Below are 25237 nucleotides of genomic sequence, written 5' to 3'. Positions count from 1 at the left end.
TTTGTCTTCTAAAATGAGAATTTTCCAGGATCTTCCAACTAGAATAGGAATTCTCCTAGATTTTTAAAGGGATTAGATGAACTCACAAAAGAAGCACCCCAGACAATGCCTGGTGCATGATAGTTACCGGATAAATCCTAGGTTATTTTCTTCTTTCCCATTTTAATGAATAAAGGATGGATTTTGAGAAATTGTTTCTAGGAATCACATTTCTACCTACTTAGAGCATTAGCAGAGACAACATCTGTGTAAGTCATTTCATAGCCATTTTCAAAGGCTGGCAAACGTATACTACCCCAGTCAAAAGGGTCTGACCTTAACAATCTTCTAGTCCAATTCCCTCATTTTATAGACAAGGAAATTGACCCAGTGACCTTAAATGAAACACCCAAGGTCACACAGGTACATAGTGGCACAGTCGAGACTTGCAGCCGGCTCTCTTGCCTGGACTCCTGAGCTACCCATTACCATGTGGATACCACTGGAGCTGGGAAAAAGAAGTGCATGTGTCCATGAAGTCTGAAGGTTCAGGTATGCTTGCAAGTTTTCAGTCAACTCACTGGTCTCAGAAAGTGGCTGAACCTGGCACATACTCAAATCACAACAAAAAAGGAACATTCAATCTGGTTGACAGGTAAGTACTTCCAGAAATTTATGTAAGGGCTAAGACTAACCTTGAAAGTAACCACCTAGAGCTGGCCTCATACACATATCATCATAGCCCACAGTGGTCTGGCTATGTTCTAAGGAGCTCTACCCAATGGTGGCAAATGAGAGTCTAGACATAACGAATGGCATTGAAAAATACTTGGGGGACTTCCACATTTAACATATACCATATTTCCCCCAGGTACCTCTTCCGTAGATTGGGTTTATAGCCGAATCTTTCAAAGGAGGTAACGTCATGTGGCACACTTCAGGGAATACTCACCCAGCCCCGCCACTAGACTGGGATTTTGGTTGAGGCCATTTGGGGAGAACTTTTAGAGCAATGGTTTTCAAGAATCGGTGTGAAAACTTGGGCCAAGCTGGCTAGCTCTACCACTAGAGAATCTTCTGGAGAGAAAGCTTGAAGAAATAGAGATCCTCCCCTGGAGATCCTCTTTCAGGTCAGTGTGTGGTGGGGCTTGGACATCTGTGTTTTTCAGAAGTTCCAGAAGTGTTTTGATATGCAGCCATCACACTAACTCAGGGTGGGGGCATTTGGGGAAAGATACTAGGAACTTTTACAAATGACAGATATGACAGCTTCTAAGCCAAGTGTCTCCCCTCATGGCACAGATGTGGTAATGTGCAAGGTAGTGGCTAAGTGTCTCTCACTCTCTTCTGCACTACCATTAGCTATTCCTCTCTCCATAGTCAAACTTGCCCATCTACCAGAATCCAGGCATATACTTTGAATACACCTTTCTGCCCTGTCTTAGTAATTCTCTTAGTAATTCTCTCTTCCCTGTCTGCTCCCCCAGGAGTCAGTGACCTCCTTGAGATAAGAATGGAGACTACGTGTATCTTTCAATGATCTCTGTACCAAGTGCTGGGGCTGGCACATGATAGGAACACAATAAACATTGGAAACAAGAATTAAATACAGCCTCCTTGTTATCAGAGGATGTCATCATTTCTGCCGTGGCTTTAGAGGAAAAGCATATTGACATCCTTGGGAAAAATCTTATGTCATTCAGAATTCTGAGATTTACTTTTCCAGGGAACTGATAGACACGATCTTTGAGCTCAATTTCCATGAGAGAAATCCTAACCTGACAAATGATATAAACACCCATAGTGTCACTTCAAGAGATGAGCCATGTGGTCCCTGGGCCTTCCACATGGCTTCCGTGATTCTCAGAGTGATTCAGCCAATGGCTGTTAAACAAACACAGATGCTGATCTGGGAGCAAAATGAGGTTAAAAGCTGGTGAGCCCACAAGTCTACAATAAATCAGCCCTTGAATCAACTGGGATACTTTGGGAAGCATGTAGTCTTCTGAAGCAGATTCATCTTCAGCTGCACTGAATTAATTTTGGGGTTATAAAACTGGAGTATAGGAATGAGGAAACAATGAAAGTGTCAGTTTGTGCTGGCACTCAAAGAACTCAACCGCATGAGCAAAGTTACTTATCATGACCCAAGGAGCAATTCTGTTTCTTATTGAAAGAGAGGATAGTGGGGGTCCCAGCTGAGCCTAAACTCTTTTTAGTTGTGGTCAAGCCAAGGCTGGCCAACTCTGGCTAAGTCAAGAGTAAATCTACCAGAAGTTTATAGGACTCAGAGTAACCTTGATGAGAATTCATCTCATCAAGGGGAGGAGAGAGACAGGCTTCACTTTGTAGTAAAGCCTCAGCTTCAAAAGGCAGCAGGAACTCTGTATACATCTTGGTGTCTCTCCTTTGCATTTGTCTCCTGACCTAGTCCTTATGAACTCATATCTTAGTCTACGGAGGGGAGAGGCATAGGGAGTGGATAGGGAGGTGGGCAGCACATAACTACAGAAATAACTGCACAGTGTGTACAAAGCTACACCTAGTCCAAACGGAAATTTAAGACTTCTTTATCTTTCCAGGATCATGTGAGTAGAGAAACTTAGTCCACAGCTACTCTCATGAAAACCTCCTGTCCCCTCCAAATTCTTGAGCATCTCCAGATTCCTGGAAGCCTCTCATCATTGCTTCCTAACAGAATTCTCCCATCTATATAGTCTTGTCCTCACCATCCTGATCTATCAAGCTCCCCATCCTTTGTATAGAGCATTCACAACACGCATCTGAGCTGGGCTCCCCCTCTACCGTATGCTCTCCTTCACTGGGTTTTTACTTCTTTTTCCTTGATTGCTTTTCTCAAACTTTGATTCTGTCCTTTCTCTATTCATAAAGGATGGAAGCAAAGAAGCTGTGAACATCTGTGTGTTAGGTGCATCTCCTCACAGCTGTTTCGATAAAAACTCTGTCAAGTTTGGAACCAAACAGCCCCTTTTAATATGCCATTAAGAGAAACAACACAAGTAGAGAGAAGAGATCTTTACAGTTCTCCCCAGAGCCCCATATAGCCTTGGCCAGGGTTCCCTGAGGGTTCATATGCAAGAACAGCCCCGACGCAGGCAATGGTAGTCAGAGTAAGTGGCAGAGGTGCATCAAGACATTAGTGGTATAGAGGTACAGGGAGAGGCAGTGGCAATGCCCAGTGGCAACATCAGGGCCCTGTGGAGGTGATGGGGAGACCCATGAGAGCAGCTATACCCTGTAAGAGAGAACCACTATGGCTTCTACCAGCTGATGCAGGGCACCTTCACATGGGTCCCCATGCACTGGAGGCCTTGGAAGCAGGCATCCCTGAATGAGTCTGGAGCAGAAGAATAAGAAAAGGGCTTATGACTTTTGGTTACGAAAAGAATTATTTGAAGCGTATGTGGGGTACCATTTAAAAACTAAGGGGTTGATATGGGAGCTAGTGATACTATAATAGCGGGTGGCAGAAAGAGCCAGTGAAAAGTTAGCTAATGTCACTCTAATTCCTGTGTTTTATGCTCTTCTAGAGAGTATCACAAGTCCAGGAGTGAGGATGTTTGACTTGAAGATACATAGATCACTTACGACAAAAATGATATCAGTATGTAATTCAACTTTGATATACTGATATCCGGGTTTTCATAGCAAAATATAAGTACAAAGTTCCTCTATTTAATATGAATTGTTTGGTGAAGTCCCCAGGAATCATTGATCAGAAGTCTTATATGTACGCCCACTATCTGATTCAGTGTTCTCTTAAATGTAGGTTCTGGAATATATGACCTTCATATACATCTTAAAGACATGCTTCTGGTCTTCAGACTTTGAGTGCTTGAGAATTGGGTGAACTTATTACACAATTGGTACCGTAAAAAATATAATCAGAAATAGGCTTCTAGGGGCACCTAGGTGGCTCAGTTGGTTAAGCGTCTGACATTGGCTCAGGTCATGATCTCACAGTTTGTGGGTTTGAGCCCCACATCAGGTTCTGTACTGATAGCTGAGAGCCTGGATTCTGCTTCAGATTCTGTGTCTCCCGCTCTCTCTGCCCCTCCCCTGCTAGCACTCTGTGTCTCTCAGAGTTTTAAATAAACATTAAAAAAAAGAAAGAAAAAAGAAATAGGCTTCTACTATTAACCTACATTTCATTGGCTAAGGATGGGTAGATGGATGAAGAGCTGGATGGAAGGATGACTGAATGGGGACGAATCTGTTTTAATACTCCATAGGATATTTAAAGTAGTTAACAACGTCATCCAGTTTAGTTAGCCATTAGAAATATTTTTCCACACTCATCATTCTTTAAACATCACTGACATTATAAAACAAAAAAAGTTAGAATATTGGATTAGAAATCAATAGATCTATGTCTGCCAATCACCATAAGCCCTCAGACATGTTTCTTTATTTCTCCCCAACTCAGTTTTCTCATCCATATTATCAGAGAATTGAACTAAATTGTCTCTGAGATCTCTTTTTGCTCTATATTTCTATGATTCTGCTTTTCTTTGGTTGTTCTAAATTGGGTAATGATTTTCCAACTTTTTAAACCAGTGGTGTTCTTAATCCATATGGTATATAAATTAGTCTTAACACATAAAACAAATAAAGGCAGAAGTTTTGTAGATGAATTATAGGTGGGAGGTAGATTTTACAATTTCTTTGTACTCCTCTCAAAACTCCTCTGGCCCCGAGTGTTCCATAGACACCAAATTATAAACCACTACGCTGTGGAGGCAGGGGCTAAAGCAGTAGAAACTAAGTAGGTACATTTGAAGTGATGAAGTAGAAGCTAAACCTTGGAAACAGCTAGAAATTGGGTTGCCAGTGGTTCTAGTTAGTTCTGGAGTCAACTAGGAAAAGCATCAAAGTTTCAGAGAGGTACCTCATAAAACAGAGGACTGATTCCACAAAACACCAATTTTCTTTCCTCTATGACTTCAAGACCAAACTCTGTAGAAGTTTTGTGTCAACTTCACATTCCTTGAAAAATGAAGACACAAAGAGGGGGAGCATCCCTGGAGGAGTTTTGGGCAGACAACCTTAAATCAAGTTCAAGTTAAGAAAAATGCATTTTGAATTGTATCAAGTAGCATGATGCAATGACATATCAGTAACAAGTGCCTGTGGCCACATTTTTAAATGATGGCTTGAAATTTATCCCCATTGCCCTCCTACCTCCCTTTTAAACTAAATGGCAAATAAGGTTGAGTGAGAAATGTCATCTATGCTTTTCCCATTCTTCTCCCATCCAATTCAGAAATGAAAATGATGTTGATGGTTTATTTTGGTCATCTTTTGTTAGAATTCTCACTGCAATCCATCATGTTCTCTAAAAATATTAGCAATTCCTTTTGACCTAGTAGAAGACAGTGAGCTTCAAATTGACTTGTTGACGGGGGTAAGTGATAGACAATGGTACCTTTCAGCTATTTTAGGTAAAGCCCGTTCTTGCCATAACTCTGATGGATGGTAGTAAAACACACAATGGGCAAGAAGAAAAAGGAGGCAATGAAAAAAAGTGACCATGATATTTCCCCCACCTTTCTCTCTCATCTACCTCTCCCCAAGAGAATGGTATATCAGAGAGACCTTCACTATGAAATTTATAATTGTTCCTTTATTTAGCACAGCTCAAGGCTGTAACTTACTGTATCATTGGGGACTCTGCGGGAAAACTTGAAATAGTCATTGAAGGTGAAGGATAAAGAGTAGAAAAAAACAAAACTCCTGAGTGATGCCATTTCCTCAAACAAGAATTATCTTACCTTTATTCCTTATCTACTCTTAATTTATCCCATCTCATCTTTGGCTTTGTTCAAATAGAATAAGACTGTACTGGTTTAGGTTTTAGGCATAAATTTCTTCTTAGTGAAAAATAAAAATCAAATATTTCCTTGTATAATTTGTCACAGTATTTTTTTCTTCCATTTACTTATCTAAACATTAAGAATTTATGGGGTTCCTATATGCTAACTGCTATTAATTGCTGGAAAGAAAAAAAAAATGAGTAAGACATGATTCTTCCCCTCAGGAAATTCATGGTTTGATTTTTCCACATTGAAATCATAGCCTTAGTAGAGAAGTCTCTAAGCAGAATGTATTGCCCTTAATAAGAAGCTTAAAATAAGACTAGAATAAATTGGGATTACTAACAGGAATATAGGGAGAGAAAGATCAGTTAATTCTTCATTTTCTACTATAGCTTAGTTATTTATGATGATATTCTCTCCTTCTCTCCTATCTTATCCAGTTGGAGGTACAATGCTGTTGTACGAGGCCATAGCCTCCCATTTCATACAAAGGACAGACATAAGCAGCAGCTTGAGTAGAAGCAGCCCTTTGGTCTTTCCTCTTTCAACCTAAAGGTGTGTAAGATCTAACTATTAAATTTGAAGGGAAAACAAATTCTAAAAAGAAAACAGGAACTTTTAAGTCCCTTAAGGGGCGCCTGGGTGGCTCAGTCGGTTGGGCGGCTGACTTCAGCTCAGGTCATGGTCTCGTGCTCCATGGGTTCGGTTCGAGCCCTACATCAGGCTCTGTGCTGACTGCTCAGAGCCTGGAGCCTGCTTCAGATTCTATCTCTCCCTCTCTCTGCCCCTCCCATGCTCATGCTCTGTCTCTGTCTGTCTCTCAATTAAAAAAAAAAAAAAAATGTTAAGTACCTTGCAAATTTTCTCTCTATTCCACTTTTACATAAGATTAGGTATGGGGAATCATTTTTACATCTATCTCATTTAATCCTGTCAATGTTACTGTGAGGGAGACATTACTAATATGGAAATTCAAAAATTTGGGTACTTAAACAATATTTTTAACTCTGAAAAATCTTTTTGTTTGAACAGTGCTTTGAACTTTGTTTTATCTTACTGTGTCAAGAAGACATAACATGAGAGCTACCCTCTTCACAAATTTTTAACTGTACAATACAGTAGAGTTGACTACAGGTACCATGTTGTATGGGTAGATCTCTAGAAGTTGCTGCCTAATTGAACTTTTACATCTGTTGGCTAATAATTCCCTTTTCTCCTCTCCCCTTAGCCATTGGCAATCACCATTCTACTCTTGATTCTATGAATTGGATCATTTTAGACACCTCAAATAAATTGAATCATGTAGTATTTTATTTCTGTGACTGGCTTATTTCACCTAGCAAAATGTCCTCAAGATTCTACCATGTTGTCAAACATTGCAGAATCTTCTTCTTTTTCTGAGGCTGAATAATATGCCACTGTATATATAGGCCATAGTTTTATCCATTCATTTGTGAATGGACAATTAGGTTGTTTCCACACATTAGCTATTACTAATAAGTGCTGAAATGAACATAGGAATGCTAATATCACTTTGAGATAATGACTTCAATTCTTTTGGATAAACATCCAGAAGTGGGATAGCTGGATAATATGGTAGTCAATTTTTTATTTTTTGAGTAACCCTCATACTGTTTTCCATAGCAGCTGCACCATTTTGCATTCCTACCAACGGTGCACAAAGATTCTTTTTTCCACATCCTCACCAACACTCTATCTCTTATCTTTGTGAGGACAGCCATCCTAACAGATACAAGAGGATATCTCATTGTAATTTTGATTTGCATTTTCCTGATGACTAGTCACACTGAATATTTTTCATATGTCTATTTGCCATTAATATGTGTTCTTTGGAAAAATGCCTATTCAAGTCTTTAGCACATTTTAATTTTCTTCTTTGGCCCTCTTAACTAATTTCTTTCATCCTCCACACCTCTCCTCTGGCAACTACCAATCTGTTTTCTGAAACTATGAACTTGTTTTTGTTTTTATTGTTGTTAGTTTTGTTTTATTTTAGATCCCACACATAAGAGAGATCATACGGTGTTTGTTTTTCTCTTTCTGACTTATTTCACTTAGAAAAGTGCCCCCAAGTCCCCTCCATTTGTTGTAAATGGCTACATTTCATTCTTTTTTATGGCTGAGCAGTATTCCATTGTGTATATCACAACATATCTCTATAATATTCATCTATTGATGGACACTTAAGTTGTTTCCATATCTTAATTGTAAATAATTCTGCAATGAACATGGGAGTACAAATATCTTTTCAAGTTAGTGTTTTCATTTTTATTTAGACAAATACCCAGAAGTGGAATTGCTAGATCATATGGTAGTTACATTTTTTAATCTTCTGAGGATCTCCATACTGTTTTCCATAGCAGCCACACCAGTTTACATTCCCACAAACGGTGTGTAAGTGTTCCCTTTTCTTTACACCCTTACCAACACTTATTATTTCTTGTCTTTTTGTTAATAGCTATTCTAACAGGTGTGAAGTGATATCTCATTGTGGCTCTGATTTGCATATCTCTGATGATTAATGCTACTGAGAACCTTTTCATGTACCTGTTGGTCATCTGTACATATTCTTTGGAAAATGTGTACTTGGATCTTCTGTCCATGTTTTAATTGGACTTGTGGGTTTTTTGTTTTGTTTTGTTTTGTTTTGTTTTGTTCCTGTTTTGGTTTTGGTTTTGTTTTTGTCGTTGGGTTGTACAAGTTCTTTATATATTTTGAATATTAGTTCTTTACCAGGTATATGATTTGTAAATACTTTCTTCCATCTAAGAAGTTGCCTTTTCATTTGTTTTCATTTCAAACAAATTTCATTTGTTTTGATGGTTTCCTTTGCTGTGAAGAAGCTTTTGGTATGATGTAATCCCATTTATTCATTTTTGCTCTGGTTGCTTTTGCTTTTGGTGTCATATTTTAAAAATTATCACCAAGACCTATGTTAAGGCATTTACCACCTGTGTTTTCTTCTAGAAGTTTTATGGTTTCAAGTCTTAAGTCTTCATGTTACCTTAACTTTTGTGTATGGTGTAAGATAGCCATCTAGTTTCATTCTTTTGCATGTGGCTATACAGTTTTTCCAACACCATTTATTGAAGAGACTGTCCTTTCCCCCATTGTATCCTCTGGGCACCTTTGTCATAAATTAATTGAACATATATGCATTGGTTTGTTTCTGGGCTCTCTTATCTATTCCATTGACCTATGTGTCTATTTTTATGTCAATACTGTAGTGCTTTAATTACTATAGTTCTGTAGTTTGGGTTGAAATCAGGAAGTCACAAAGAAAATCACAAAGAAAAAGTCACAAAGAAAATCTACACTTTTACTGCATAAAGACATGATCCAGCTCTGTTATTCTTTTTCAAAATTGCTTGGCTGTTCGAGGTTTTTTTGGTTCCATACAAATTTTAGGGTTATTTGTTCCACTTCTTTGAAAACAGCCATTGTAATTTTGCTAAGGCTGGCACTGAATATGTAGATTTATTTGGGTAGTATTGATATTTTAACAACATTGGCTGGTCCAATCCATGAGCATGGAATATCTTTCCATTTATGTGTGTCTTTTTCAATATCAAAATTTCTTCAGTTAATCAAGTTATTAGTTTTTATGCTATTGAGTTGTAGGAGTCCCTTTTATATTTTGGAGATTAACTCCTTATCAGATACGTACTTTGTGAATATTTTCTCCCATTCTCTAGGTCGCCTTTCACTCTATTAATTTTTTCCTTTGCTATGCATAATCTTTTCAGCTTGATGTAGTCCCATTTGTTTATTTTTTGTTTCATTGCCTATGCTTTTGGTTGTCATATCTATGAAATCACTGCCATAACTAATAACCAATGTCAAAAAGTTTTTCCCTTGTTTTCTTCTAGGGGTTTTGCAGTTTCAAGTTTAATGTTTAAGTATTTAATCCATATTGAGTTGATTTTATGTATGGTGTAAGATAAGATTTCACTTTCGATCTTTTGCATGTAGATATTCAGTTTTCACAGAACCTTTTGGAAGAAATCATCCTTTCTCTATTGTGTATTTTTAACACCCTTATTGAAGGTTAATTTCCTGCATATGCTAGGGTTCATTTCTGGGCTTTCTATTATGTTCCATTGGTTTGTATGTCAGTCTTTATGCCAGTACCGTTGTGCTTTGATTATTGTGGTTTTGAAATATATTTTGAAACTAGAAAGTTTAATGCCTCCAACTTCATTATTCTTCTCAAGACTTATTTGGCTATTCATGGTTCCATATGAATTTTGGAATTTTTTTCCCCATTTCTGTAAAAAGTGGCATTGGAATTTTTATAGGAATTGGAATTAATCTGTAGATAGCTTTGGGTAGTAGGAACATTTTACAATATTAAATCTTCCAATCCATGAACACTGGAAATCTTTCCATTTGCTTGTGTCTTCTTCAATTTCTTCATCAGTGTTTTTGTAGTTTTCAGTATACAAGTATTTCATCTTCTTTGATAAGCTGATTCCCAAGCATTTTATTCTTTTTGATGCTATGGTAAGTGAGATTATTTTCCTAATTTCATTTTCAGGTAGTTTATTTTTAGTGTATAGAAATGTGACTGATTTTTGTATGTTAAAAGGATCATACACCATCACCAAACAGGATTTATCCCTGGGATGCACAGATGATTCAACATACAAAAATCAATTAATGTGATGTACCACATTAACAAAATAAATGATAAAAAAACATTATGATCATCTCAATAGATACATAAAAAGACTTTGACAAGATTCCATACCTTTTAATGATAAAAACTCTCAACAAATTAAGAATAAAAGGAAAGTATCTCAACATAATAAAGAAGGCCATATATGAAAAGCCCACAGCTAGCATACTCAATGATGAAAAAATGAAAGCCTTCCCTTTAAGATTAGGAACAAGGCAAGAATGCTAACTTCTATTTAACTGAGAGTGTTAGCCAGAGCAATTAGGCAGAAAAAAAAAAAAACTAAACTAAAAAACATCTAAACTGGAAGGGAAGTAAAACTAGCCATGTTTTCAGATGAAAAAAATCTTACATATAGAAAACTTTAAAGACTCCATAAAAAAAAAACCCAAAAAACAAACAAAACAAAACAAAACAAAACACCCAAAACCAAACCTGTTAGAACTAACAAGCTAAGAGTTTAAGGTATAATTGGGTAATTTACCCAAACATATAGTTGAATGGGTGCCAATTCTAACAGGAAATCCAAAGTTTTGTTTTTTGATAATCTTATCTGTGTTCATTTGTTAGAAATGTTTTAATCTTAAGATGTTTAAGAAAGGAATTTCCATCATATCAGTGTACCTCACAAAATATATTGTCCTGATCTATAGTCACAAATAACTGTATATATTTAATTGTATAGGATGAGTGTTTAAGAGAGTCAAGAATGAATGGTAGGGTTAGTGGAGATGGAACAGAATAAATTATTACAGAATTACTATAATTCATCCATATGACATCATGCAGATTAGAAACTGTTGATCATATTCCTCAGCAATATCTGAGGTGGATGATTGCAGAGAATCTTCCTCCTCTATTCAAGGAGGCTCAAATGTATCAATTATTTATCATGGCTATATTCATCATATAGAATCCCCTGCAACATCTGAATTAAAATAATTAGCGTTCATTACAGATGAACACAAACACAGTAGAAACACAAGGTCCCCTTTGCAATAACTATACTACTTCATGGGTAATGCAGTTACCTTATAACAGAATATTCCTGATTTCTCCCTCCTGTCCCCTATTACATTACTGTCACTTATTTCATTTATCAATAAGTTCTACTCAGCCAGTATACTGTTGCTATTATTTTTTTGACAAAACCGTTATTTGGTAAATCAATTACGACTAATAGAAATATAATAGTTTATTTTACCTTGATTTATTCTTTCTCTAATGTCCTTTTGTTTATGCAGATCTGGGTTTCTGACCTATTTCATTTTCCTTCCCTCTGAAGAATTTCTTTTAACATTTCCTCTAAGGCAGGTCTACTAACAACAAGTTCTCTCAGTTTTCAGTTGCCTGAAAAAGTCTTCATGTATCCTTAAATTTTGAAAGACGATTTCACTGAATACGAGATCACTGATTGTTACTGTAGCCTTGTCTGGTCTACTGATAAGGCCATCAAAGGTATTCTTCATTTCTGTAACAGTATGATTCTAGCATTTCCTTTTGATTCTTTCTTAGTCCTTTCCCCAGATTAATTAGACTCCGGTAGAACCCAAGTAAACTAAGCTCCAGTAAAATAGTTTCCCTTGAGGGCAGGCCATTGTTAAGGAGAACAGAGAACCCTGGACTTATTCCAAAATGGCTGCTTACTCCATCCCCCTGCCAAAAGCATGCGGGGATTTTTCTCTGATCTTCAACCTGAGAACCTAGTGGTTCTCGGCATCCAGAAGTTTTTATTTCTCATGTTAGCCCATGCTCAGTCTCCAGCTATTAGTCAATTATCCTTTGATTGTTCTTAACAAGCTCCAGCCATGGCTGCTGATCTCACTAAGCTGTGATTTCCTGTATTCTGACTCCAGTTTTCAGGGCAGTAGTTTGCCTTGTGAAGTCAGTTCTGATGAATCTAAGAAGAGTAATTGTTTTTCAGTTTGTTTAGCTTTTTCCTTATTGTAGCACAGGATGACAACTTCCAAACTCTGTACATGTCAGACCAGAGATCGGAAGTCTACAAATTTTCAATCCATATAGTTGGTACTTTTTTTTCTGGTATGACTTCTGTCACATAATTTTGAGATTCACCCATGTTGTTGCATGTACTAATAGTCTTGTTATTTTTTATTACAGGGCAGCAGTCCATTGTTTAGATATACCATAATTTGTTTATCTACTCATCTGCTGATCAAAATTTGGGTTGTTTTCAGTTATTGACTATTGCAAATAAAGCTGCTATAAACAAAAGCATGTAAGACTTTGAATGAACAGATTTTTTTGTTTTCCTTTGAGCCAATTCCTAGGAGAGGAATGGCCAGGTATTTTGCTAGGTGTGTATTTAACTTCTTCTTAAACTGCCAAAACATTTCCCAAAATTGTTTTACTATTTTACACTGTCACCAGCAGTGTATGAGAGTCTACTTTCTTCACATCCTCACCAACTCTTGATCTGGTTAAGTTTTGTTAATTTGAGTCATTCTAAGGGGTGTTTAGTAGAATCTCATGCTTTTAATTTGCATTTTCATGACTAATGATGATCATCTTTTCATGCCCTTATCTACTTTTGGTATATCATTTGTGGTGTTCATTCAAATCTTTTGCCCATTTGGTTCTGGTGGTAGGGGGTGATGATGAAGGTCTTTTTTGTTTCTGTTATTAACTTGTATGTTTTTTTTATGTATTTTAGATACAAGTCTTTTGTCTGATATATGTATTCTAAGTATATCTTCTCCTAATATGGCTTGCCTTTTTTCCCCCTCTTAATTATAATTTTCAAAGTGCAAAGGCTTTGAACCGTGGAGCTGTCCCAATTATTTTTTTATGGTTTTGCTGAATTGTAAGCAATTTCTCTTGTGTTTTCTTATAAAGCTTTTTTGTTTGTTGTTTTCTATTTTTTTTTTAATTTTTTAAATGTTTATTTTGAGAGAGAGTGCACGCAAGTAGGGGAGGGGCAGAGAGAGAGAGGGAGAGAGAGAATCCCAAGAAGGCTCTGCACTGTCAGTAGAGTCCAACGCAGGGCTCGAACTCATGAACCACAGGATCATGATGTGAACTGAGATCAAGAGTCAGATGCCTAACTGACTGATCCCCCACGTGCCCCTCTTCTAAAGTTTTATAATTTTAATTTTTATGTTTAGGTCTATAATCCCTTTTTAGTTATTTTTACATATGGCAAGAAGTAAAAGTCAATAGAATTCATCATTTTTTAGCTGCTTTCAAAACTGCTTATATGTCTTTATATTCCTTGTTTTTTTCAGTACTTTGATTATGCTATGTCTAGGCATGCTATTTTTCCTTTTGTTTTTATATCCCATTGGGGGTTAAATGAGCTTCTTTCCATTGCTTTCAAGTGCATTTTCCATGGTCTTATGGAGACGAGTTATAATAGCTGCTTTAAAATCTTTTTTTCATATTTTAAACTCCAAGTCACTTTATGATTAGCATTTGTTGTCTTCTCTCCCGAAAATTGCTCACATTTACTAGGCAATTTATGATTGTATTTTATAAATTATGGCATGTTACTTGTGTAGACCCTGAAACATGTTATAATCTTCAGGCGAATGTAATGATTTTTATCCATATACGTACAGACCCAAGTACTGTTTCACTTTCCCAAGGTTATGGCTCACATGTAAGTTGGGTTCTTTAAGGCACTGCTATGCTGGTTTGGGTTTGTCCCACACATGCATAATTCAGGAGTGAGCCTAAGATCTGCAGCTTTTTATGCATAATTAGGGATTCCTTTCTGATCTGGGATTATCCTTCCTCATACTCCAGATTCCAGGGTGTCTTTTCCCTGTTTCCTCTGGCCAGAAAAATAGGGCTACTATTGGTGGTTTGGTGCTCTGCCCTCATCACCCCATAGCTCTGCAACAGAGGTCTGCACTCAGAGCAAAGCCCATTAGGAGACAAAAAGCAAACTGAGAAACTCACGTATGAGGTCCCTTAAATTTTGATTTTCCCCCACAATCAACTTGCTGTTGTTTAATTTTAGAGGCCAGAGGTGGTGCATTTTTGTGTTTTATCTAGGGGTTTTAATTGTAATCGGCTGGAAAGGTAGACCCAGTGAACTTAGGCCACCATGATAGATCTGGAACCAAGTTGCATATTTCTTTTAAAGGTTACTCTTAAGTATTTCATCTTTTAATAGTGAATACAAAATGTCTTCTCTTCCATTATAAAATTATATCTTTTAACTGGTTATTGCTTATATACGTGAAGGCCATGTATTTGCATATATTAATTTTGTATCTTTCTACATTATTGTTATTATTTGTGTTTTATCATTTTATTCCTTTGAGTTATTTAATCATAGTCTCTCAAAAAAAGATATAGATTTGCTTCTTTTTCCAATTTCATGTTGGTAATCATTATCTCTTCTCTAAATATATAGGCTAATACCTGGAATATGTTGTTAGTGAAAGAGAGTGGACATCTTTAACTCTATTCTGACCCTAGTGGAACGACTACATAAAGTTGTACTGTTAAGTCAAATATGGCTTTAGAAATGAGTTCTATATATTTAGTGTTAAAGCAGAAGCAATACTTTTTCATTGAGTTTATTATTTTTTTTTAATCAGCAATGGGTGCTGAATTTTGTCAAAGGTCTTTTTAGGATCTATAAGAAATCAGCATTTATTATTTCTCCTTAGCTAGTAAAGGTAATGAACTGTCTTAACAGATTTCCTCGTATTAAATCACTTGGGAATAAATCACCTGATCATGGGTATTTTTATAAATATACCATTGGAATTTGTTTGCTGGTGTTTAACTTTTAATTTTGGCATTATTATTAAAAAATGAGACTGGTAAAAAAAAATGAGACTGGTTCTTAAGTTTTCTTTTTATATTTTATTGATTCGGCCATCAATGTCATACTTGCTTCATTAAAGAAATTTGGAAGTTTCCCTTCTTTTTCTATGCTCAGGGGCAAGGATGATGGACTATCTTTGAGAAAAATATCTGAATCTGGTGCTTCTTGTGGGATAATTCTTTCATATCTCACTGGTTTTTCCTGTCAAAAATTATTTGCTTGAAACTTTTATCCCTGTTGAGGTCAATTTTGGCACATTGTATTTTTGTAGGAAGCTATCCGTTTCATTTTAAATTTCACATATTTGCATTGAGCTGTGCAAAACAATGTGTTATGATTTTTATAATTTTCTCTTTTTCAAAAGTTATTTCCCTCACACCATTTATTTTATGAATATACCCTTTCTCCTCTTTTTCTGGGTTCGATTAGCTAGTAGTGTGTCTATTTTGGTGATTTTTCACCAAAATTCAATGTTTTGATTTATTTAGTTAGTTTTACCATTTTTCTACTTCCTATTCCATTGATTTGTACTTCTTTATTTTAAAATTTTCTTTTAAGAGAAACCCTTTTGCACTGCTAGTGGGAATATAAACTGGTATAGCCACTCTCGAAAACAGTATGAAGGGTACTCAAAAAATTAAAAATAGAATTACCCTATGACCCAACAATTGTAGTACTAGGTATTTATCCAAAGGATACAAAAATGCTGGTTCGAAGGGGCTCACCCCCAGTGTTTTTAACAGCACTATCAACAATAGCCAAAGTATGGAAAGAGTCTAAATATCCATTGACTGATGAATGGATAAAGAAGATGTGGTGTGTATACACACACACACACACACACACACACACACACACTGGAACATTACTTGGCAATCAAAAAGAATGAAATCTCACCATTTGCAACAACTTGGATGGAACTAGAGTGTATTATGTGAATAACTGAAATAAGTGAAATAAGTCCGTCAGAGGAAGACAAATATATGATTTAACTCATATGTGTAAGTTAAGAACCAAAACAGATGAACATAGGGGAAAGAAAGCAAAAATAAGATAAAAACAGAGAGGGAGGCAAACCATAGGAGACTCTTAAATACACAAAACAAACTGAGGGTTGCTGGTGGGGTGTTGGGTGGAGGGATGGGCTAAATGGGTGATGGGCACTTGCTGGGATGAGAACTGGGTATTAAAATGATGAATCACTCAGTTCTACTCCTGAAATCATTATTACACTATATGTTAACTAACTTGGATATAAATTTTTTAAAAATTAAAAAAAATAAAATAAAATTTTTTCTTCTTTTTCCCTCCTATCCTTCTGAGTTGGGGCTTTAATTGGTTTCTGTTTTTAATTTTTATTTACCTAAGTATCACAAGTGTGTAGTGCTATGCATTTTCCTCTAATCACAACTTTAATTGTATCTCACAAATTTTTTAGGAAGGGTTCATGTGTAGAGTATTTACTGAGTTTTTGTCTGCATCAGACTTTTTCTATAGGACTTATATTTAAAAGACAGCTTGCCTACATATAAAATCATTGGTTTACAGTTTCTTCAGTTTTTGAAAGTTGTTATTCCATTATTTTCTTAATTTATGATCTTATTTTCTTTGTGACTTGGCTTTTTCGTGTGGATGCACAGAAGATTGCTTTTATATATTTGATGTCTAATAGGTTTATTAGACTATGTTGTAGAGTTGACCATTCTAGGCCATTTTTTCCCATGTACACAATGGGTTCTTTCAATTCATGGACCCAAGTTTTCTCTTATTTATGAAATTTTTATTGGATTACAGTTTAAATATTAGTTCTCTTGTCCACGGTTCTGTTTTTCTTTTTTAGAAATTTGATTATGTATACAGTTGACCTTTGGACCACATGAGGGTTAGGGGTACTGACCCTCCTTGCAGCTGAAAATCCATGTATAAACTTAGACTGCCCCAAATTTCACTATTAATAGCCTACTATTGACTGAAAGCCTTTCTGGGAACATAAATAGTCAATTATCACATATTTTGTACGTTATATGAATTATATACTATATTCTTACAATAAAATAAGCTAGAAAAAAAGTTAAGAAAATCAAAAGGAAGAGAATATACATTTATAGAACTGTACTGTATGTATAAAAAAAAATCTGTGTATAAGTGGCTTCTTTCTTTCCTTTTATCTTCAAGCATCCAAAGAATGCCTCTCTTTTCCAAGTTGGCTCTTCTCCCATAGAAATTATATATCTCCAAGACTGCCAAAATTTCTTCTTCATCCTTCAAGCTATTTCCTTTTGATCCTTTAGTAGTTATGTTCTGATCCATTTGGCCTTAGACCTATTCTAAGTATTGTCCACATTTGGAATGGACTCTCTTTTATGGGAGTGATTTTATCTGTGTACTGCCATGTTGGTTTCTCACTTGGATAATGGCTTCTTATGTACTGTCTGTTATGGCATGGCTCTAGAGCTGGCTTTGGAATATTTTGGAATATTTGTTCCTCATATACACATGTAATTTCACATATTACATCCTGCCTTCTAGTTTTGCTATAAAAACCAGTGGTGAATCATTCTTGTTTAATTTTCTTTCACGTTTATTTTATTTTTCAAAGACAGAAGGAATGGGGTAGGGTCAGAGAGAGAAGGAGACACAGAACCCGAAGCAGGATCCACAGGTTCCACAATGTCAGCACAGAGCCCGACATGGGGCTTGAACTCACGAACCGTGAGATCGTGACTGAGCCGAAGTCAGATACTTAACTGACTGAGCCACCCAGGAGCCCCAAGTGGTGAGTAGTTTTATTTACTCTTCGTATGGATCTGCATGCTTTTTTTGACAATGTATGGAGAGATTTGAATTAGAAAACTGCAATTGACCTACAGGAACCCAAAAATCTATAATTGTACTCCTGGTGTCCTCTTCAATCCAGTGGTTTTACAGATTTTTTTTTTCCATTTCCACTTGGAAGGAAGTGTCTCTTTAAATTTTTATTTCTTGCCATAAGATATTTATTAAATAAATTAATAGATGAACATTTGGCATCAAATTTACATATATATACACACACATTTATACATATTTTATATATTTATATATTTTATATACAAAATTGTATATATGTATATTTTACACACACACACACACATATACATATATATTTATAAATTGGTTTCAGTGTTAATGACAATCTTCTTATATGATTTTTTCCCCTATTCCTTAATTCTTTATTTCATTTACTTCAGTTGGCTAAAATATCTTGAAACAGATTGTTCAAATGTAATAGGTAGATGGTATACTTTATGAGCCACTGAATATCTAAAAGATTGTTTTTCTCTTGCCTTCACACCTAAGTGACCACATTTTGTGACTCACATTCTTGGGTCATGACATTTTCCACTATTTTGTGGTTGCCTGGTGTTCAATGTCAAAAAAGTTTAAGGTTCATCTGGTTGTCTTCCTTTATAAATAACTTTCTTGTTTTCATTTTGTTGCCTGGGGTTTAGCTATCAATGTTATACTCACTTGGTAAAAGAATTTAGTAGATGTCTATTTTATTCTACCTCAGTGAACATTTTAAACAATTCTGAAGTTATCCTCAGTAGAATTCCCTTGTGATACCATTTGGGGACTGATGCTTTTTTATTTATTTATTTATTTATTTATTTATTTATTATTATTATTTTTTAATCTCTTTGACATCTTTCTCTGTTTCCTGCATGGTATTTGATCTGTTCATATTTTGTCTTTGGTCAATGTTGGTCAATGCTTGGTATTGATAATTTCCTAGAAAATCAACCATTTCATCTAAATCCTAGAACATATTCTCTTAAGCTGATAAAATCATCCTTGTAATTATTATAATTAGTTTATAAATTTGTGCTATCCTCATTTCTCCTAATTTAGTTTTTTATCAATTTATCTGTCTCTATTTTATTATCATTGTTTTCATTTTTATCAAAGAATCACCTCTCAGATTTATGATATCCATATGTGATTTTTAACAAATTAATTCCTAGTCATTTACTTAGGGTTATTATTATTTGCAATTACCTTTTTCTAATTTATTAATTAGGTTCTTAATTTCTATATAATCTGGGCTTATAAACTCCATCTTCTGCTCTGTGATTGTTATCCTCATATTTGCATTAGTTTCAGATTTATAGCTAAATGAATCAAATGCTCATGCCAGACCTTTTTCTATAAGGTCTGCATTTAAATCTCAGTTGAGTAAAGTTTTCTTCAGTGTCTTCAAGTGTCTTTAAGACAAGCTCAAGGAAACTTAGACTTGGCATGTTTCACACTATTTATCTGTCAGCTCTATACCTTAATCGTGGATTAGCTAGGTATAAAATATTTGGATCACATTTTCTTCCCTTGAGAATTTTATAACACTTTTAGATTGGAAGTTGCTATGGAAAAGTCTGAAATGAATCTTATTTTTTTTCCCCATAACAGATGAATAGCTTTCACTGGTCAGTCTTATTTTCTTATCTTTGAAACTGATCATTTTGCCAGAATATTATTTCTTTTTTTTTTTCCCAGTTTTTTTATTTTTAGACAGGCAGAGAGGGTGCCAGCCGGGAGGGGCAGAGACAGAGGGAAAATCTCAATCAGGCTCCCTGCTGTCAGCACAGAGCCCATGTGGGGCTTGAACTCACAAAACCGTGAGAGATCATGACCTGAACAGAATCAGGAGTCCGTTGCTTAACAGACTGAGCCATGCAGGCGCCCCTAGAATATTATTTCTTAGTGCTGATGATTATGTAAACATTTTTCCATGGCATGGTGTGCCCTTACAGTCTACAGATGAAAGGGTTTTTTAAAAACATTTTTGGCAACATTACAAATATCTTTATATGTTTTCTGTCTCATTATGTCAGATCTCTTTTTTATGGTAGGTACAGAGGGAGATACATATTATACTTATGCTGCATTTCCCATATCTGTTTTCCACATGGATAATCTTCTTTCTAGTACCTTTCATTTTACTAATTTTAATTTCATTTTGATCATTTTCCTCAAGCCTATCATTTGCCTCATTTATTTGAAAAAGTTTTGTGCAGTTTTCTGCTTTTGATGTATCTTTTACCTCTGTTATGGTTTTAAACATTTTTTGTTTACTTCTTACCTGGTAAAAGATCAAATTTTATCTCCTTCTGTTGCCTTGTCATATCTTCCCTCTTATTTATTTGTTTTATTTTATAGAGTGAGAGAGAGAGAGACCATGAGTGGGAAGAGGGGCAGAGGGAGAGAGAGAGAGAGAGAGAGAGAGAGAGAGAGTAAGAGAGTGAGAGAGAATAAGAGAGAGAGAATCTTAAGCAGGCTGCATGCTCAGGGAGGAGCCCAGTGTGGGGCTTGATCCCAAGACCCTGAGATCACGACTTGGGCTGAAATCAAGAGACTGCCACTCAACCTACTCAGCCACCCAGGCACCCCTCTTTCCTTTTATTTTAGAGACAACTTCTTTAAAAGCAATTTAGAGACAATTAAGCTTCTGATTTTTAATTTTTATGGGGGTCCACTTGCCCACAATTGGTATTTGCTCCAACAAAACTTTTTAGAATGAGTGTATTTTATCTGTAAGTTCTTTCCAAATTCCTCGCCTCTGTCTATCTGTAATATCTTTGTAACGATCTTGTGTTACTTCTTTTGATTTTATTACTTCTTTTGAATTCATATAATTCATATTATAAATTCCTAGACTTTGAAGTTTCCTATGGATTAAGGACTAAGACTATGTTTCAAGTTTGTAGAAATTCTCTTTATGACATGTGTGTGTGTGTAACTTCTTTTTGCCTCTACTTTCCTTAACCTACTGGAATCAACCTGGTTGGGTAACTTACCATATGCAAATTCTCTCATCCCCTGCCTTACCAGTAGCCATCTTCCAGCAAATATGGCTTTTCTGTGTGATCTCTTACTTACCCTTGATTTCCTTGCTGCTTAAAATACTGTGGTGAAATAATCCAGAGAAGTGATGGCTACCAGACAACATTCTCATCCTCCTTATTCCAAATGAGAGCTCATTGGTTAGAGTGCCAATTACTTTGGAGATTTGTGCTTTGACAGCTTTGTGTGATATTTACAGATATGAGTACATGTCCTCGGTTTCTTCCATAATGCTATTAGACCTTGACTATGTTCTTTCTTAGAAATTTGTTGAAAATGAAGATGAGTACTTTTGTTTCTCATTCTCTGAGTTTTGTGTGATATCTAAAAGTGGAAAGGAGAAACCACATTTTTTTACAGCCATTTTAAAACTGAAAATACTCTTCTATCACAGCATTCTGAGAATACAAAGTAGAGGCTTCTGAAACTTTCATTGGCTTATTATACAAAATCATATTAAGAGTTTTCTCCTTGTGAATCTTCACAACAATGTTCTCTTTATTGTGACTTTTTTTTTATGGGCTCAGTGTGGGTCTTTTTAAGCTTTTCTGTCAGGGGAGACACAAATGAAGTGTTAGGATTTGCTATCAGAAAGGATTGGTAGTATGTTCTAGGTCCATCACTATCTCCTGGGGGTCTGGAAAATTGTTTCCTTAAAATATAACCATTAAAGGGCACCTGGATGGCTCAGTCACTTAAGCGCCCAACTTCAGGTCATGATCTCGCAGTTTGTGGATTCGAGCCCCACATCGGGGTCTGTGCTGACAGCTTGCTCAGAGCCCGGAGCCTGCTTCAGATTCTGTGTCTCCCTCTCTCTCTGTTCCTCCCCCATTCATCCTCTGTCTCTGTCTCTCTCAAAAATAAATAAACATTAAAAATTTTAAACATAAACGTTAAGTTTTGTTCTTACTCATTTTATCATTGTTAGAAGGCAGGAATCCAGTGCAAGTTTCCTGGATCTTCTCTTGCTCTGTCAGATTCTCTCACTAAACGAGGGGGTATGATGTAATTTGTATTTTGAAGAGTGGAATTACATGAAAGACCGTCGCTCCCAGCCTGCACTTCTAACATTCTTCTTATCTCTGCCCAGGTTCAGGGGACAGAGCATTTTCTGTTTTATCAAGTTTCTTCTCATCCCTATGTCCTTCCTTCTGTGCTGTGTTCTGGGAATTGCCATTTTGAAATGATGGCAATAAAAAGAATGTCATAGGGAATACATGTGGAGGGGATAAGACCTTGGCTCTATGTGGCTACAAAATTAACTCCTCTGGAGTTGGAGAATGGCCACCTGTTTTTCTGAGTCAGTCCATCTTCACTGCTGCAGAATTAAGTTCTTACAGAGAAGGTGAATCAAAGCCTTTTCTAACCTTACTAGGTCCATCTGGCCTGTTTTGGTTCAGAGATTAAAGCATGTGTTGTGCAGTTCAAAAATGTACTTCTTGAATTTATCCCCACGGCTGATGCAATTAGTTGAAATTCCACCCGGATCTGGCATATGGTCTTCTCTTGTCTTGAGTTTACAGTGATTTTGCCAGCTTTTAAAAAAACTTTTCATATTTTCATGGATATTTTAATGGTAAGTGGGAGAGCTGACATAAACAGCTCAAGCCTGCCACCATCTTAACTTCCATATTTTCACAATGAAGCCACACCTTAAATGCCTCGGGAGCAGGGACTCCTATGTCATCTGCAGGGCTCTTTATTTAATTACTGTCCAGAAAACATGATTGATTTAGAACTGAATAAAATAAAAATTAAGTTGTCCTTGGTTCTTACTTTACTATGCTAATTTTGAACTTTATATTATCCTAGTTCTGAATATTATGAGTACATTAAAGTGATAAAATTCACATGTAAAAAATACATCTAAACTTCAGATTTTTGTTTACCTGTACAAATCTTACTCTAGTTGAAATTCTCTATTATTTTTTTTAAAAAAATTTTTTAACGTTTATTTATTGTTGAGAGACAGAGAGACACAGAGCATGAGCAGGGGAAGGGCTGAGAGATGGAGAGACACAGAATCTCTCCACAGAGAGCCGAAGTTGGTCGCTCAACCGACTGAGCCACTCAGGCACCCCTCTATTATTTTTTTTTAAAGAAAGCTCAACTTGTAAATAAATGGAATTTTGAAAAGTCTTGGAAATTGTGCACTTGTAAAGTACAAATCATTATTCTCTTTAGTTCACTCTACCAAATTGCTCACAATATATAGTGAAGCATTCAGCTTGGTCATATTAGAGGCAGCAATTTACAAAATTTCCATTATTGTCAAGAGACATATGGGAGTTAATGAGCTCTCAAATCATGGTTTACTCCAGGTGTTATTTACTTTACCCATCAGTATCTTTTCTTTTTAGAGTCACAAGGACAACTAGTATCAGAAGATCTCTTTTAGACCATCACACACATTCTGCCATATCATGAAAGATGCCATAGCTACTGACCTAGATTGTAAGTCCCCCTTCACTTGTATCATAACCACCTAAGGCAACGGCTGTCTTTTAATTTTTCCTTTTGCAATGACCTCTAGGCACTGAGAACGGTTGTAAGGCCCAATCTAGAACCATACTTTAAAGGATAAATTATAGAATTTAGAGTCAAAGGACTTGAGTTTCTAGCTCTGCCATTTATGATCTATATGACTTCGGACATGCCATTTATTCTCTCTCATATGTTCAGAGGGCTGTTTAAATAAATATATTTGGTGCTCGCTTCGGCAGCACATACACTAAAATTGGAACGATACAAGATGTTCAACGTCGCTCCTTATCAGGGAAATACAAGTCAAAACCACACTCAGATATCACCTCACGCCAGTCAGAGCGGCCAAAATGAACAAATCAGGAGACTATAGATGCTGGAGAGGATGTGGAGAAACGGGAACCCTCTTGCACTGTTGGTGGGAATGCAAATTGGTGCAGCCGCTCTGGAAAGCAGTGTGGAGGTTCCTCAGAAAATTAAAAATAGACCTACCCTATGACCCAGCAATAGCACTGCTAGGAATTTATCCAAGGGATACAGGAGTACTGATGCATAGGGGCACTTGTACCCCAATGTTTATAGCGGCACTCTCAACAATAGCCAAATTATGGAAAGAGCCTAAATGTCCATCAACTGATGAATGGATAAAGAAATTGTGGTTTATATACACAATGGAATACTACGTGGCAATGAGAAAAAATGAAATATGGCCTTTTGTAGCAACGTGGATGGAACTGGAGAGTGTGATGCTAAGTGAAATAAGCCATACAGAGAAAGACAGATACCATATGGTTTCACTCTTATGTGGATCTTGAGAAACTTAACAGTAACCCATGGGGGAGGGGAAGGAAAAAAAAAAAAGAGGTTAGAGTGGGAGAGAGCTAAAGCATAAGAGACTGTTAAAAACTGAGAACAAACTGAGGGTTGATGGGGGGTGGGAGGGTGGGGAGGGTGGGAGATGGGTATTGAGGAGGGCACCTTTTGGGATGAGCACTGGGTGTTGTATGGAAACCAATTTGACAATAAATTTCATATATTAAAAAAAATAAATAAATAAAAATAAAAAAAATAAAAAATAAATAAATATATTTGAATAAGCTTGATAAACTATAAATATGCTATAGAACACTGCACTTACTGTGGATTGCTCTTCAGATGGATGATATTCAGTGGTGATCAGAGCCAGGTCAACTGGCAACCGACTAGAGCAGTAACATGTTACATAGAATGTAAAAGGAGGAAAAGAACCTTATTTATCAGAACACTTAAATGGGATGAAATGCAGAATGGGTGTGCATGTGTTTGGGAGGACGATTTTGATAACTTAGGCTGAAGGAGAAGACCCTCAAGGGATATGTATCAACAGATGATGCCTAAACTGCTTTCCAGGAAGGACCAGACAAATTAACTACAGCCTTCTGTTTTGATGAGCAAAATACAGAATCTGGGTTTACCAATGGGACCCTCTTCCCCTTTCCTTCCCTCACATACCTGAGCAATCGTTCTCAATATGTTCTAAACCACGAGTTAGAAAAATATCTGTTATAACGGCTACCACCT

At 36.2% G+C, this 25237-nt stretch overlaps 1 long non-coding RNA gene across 3 annotated transcripts in view; it reads right to left on the bottom strand.

Moving 5' to 3' along the window:
• Nucleotides 1-24881, bottom strand: part of LOC122230770 — a 28904-nt gene extending 4023 nt beyond the window's left edge. Inside the window, exon 1 of one of the 3 annotated variants that reach the window (XR_006207847.1) lies at nucleotides 24816-24881. This is a non-coding gene — a long non-coding RNA (uncharacterized LOC122230770). Of the gene's footprint in view, nucleotides 1-11719; nucleotides 12021-21229; nucleotides 21512-24815 lie in introns of those variants that run through there. The other 2 variants (XR_006207848.1, XR_006207849.1) reach the window with 2 other exon arrangements.
• Between the last annotated feature and the right edge of the window lie 356 nt (nucleotides 24882-25237).

This window comes from Panthera tigris, chromosome C2 (assembly GCF_018350195.1).
Source record: "Panthera tigris isolate Pti1 chromosome C2, P.tigris_Pti1_mat1.1, whole genome shotgun sequence".
Taxonomy (NCBI): Eukaryota; Metazoa; Chordata; class Mammalia; order Carnivora; family Felidae; genus Panthera; species Panthera tigris.
This window is presented reverse-complemented; position numbering and strand designations above follow the sequence as displayed.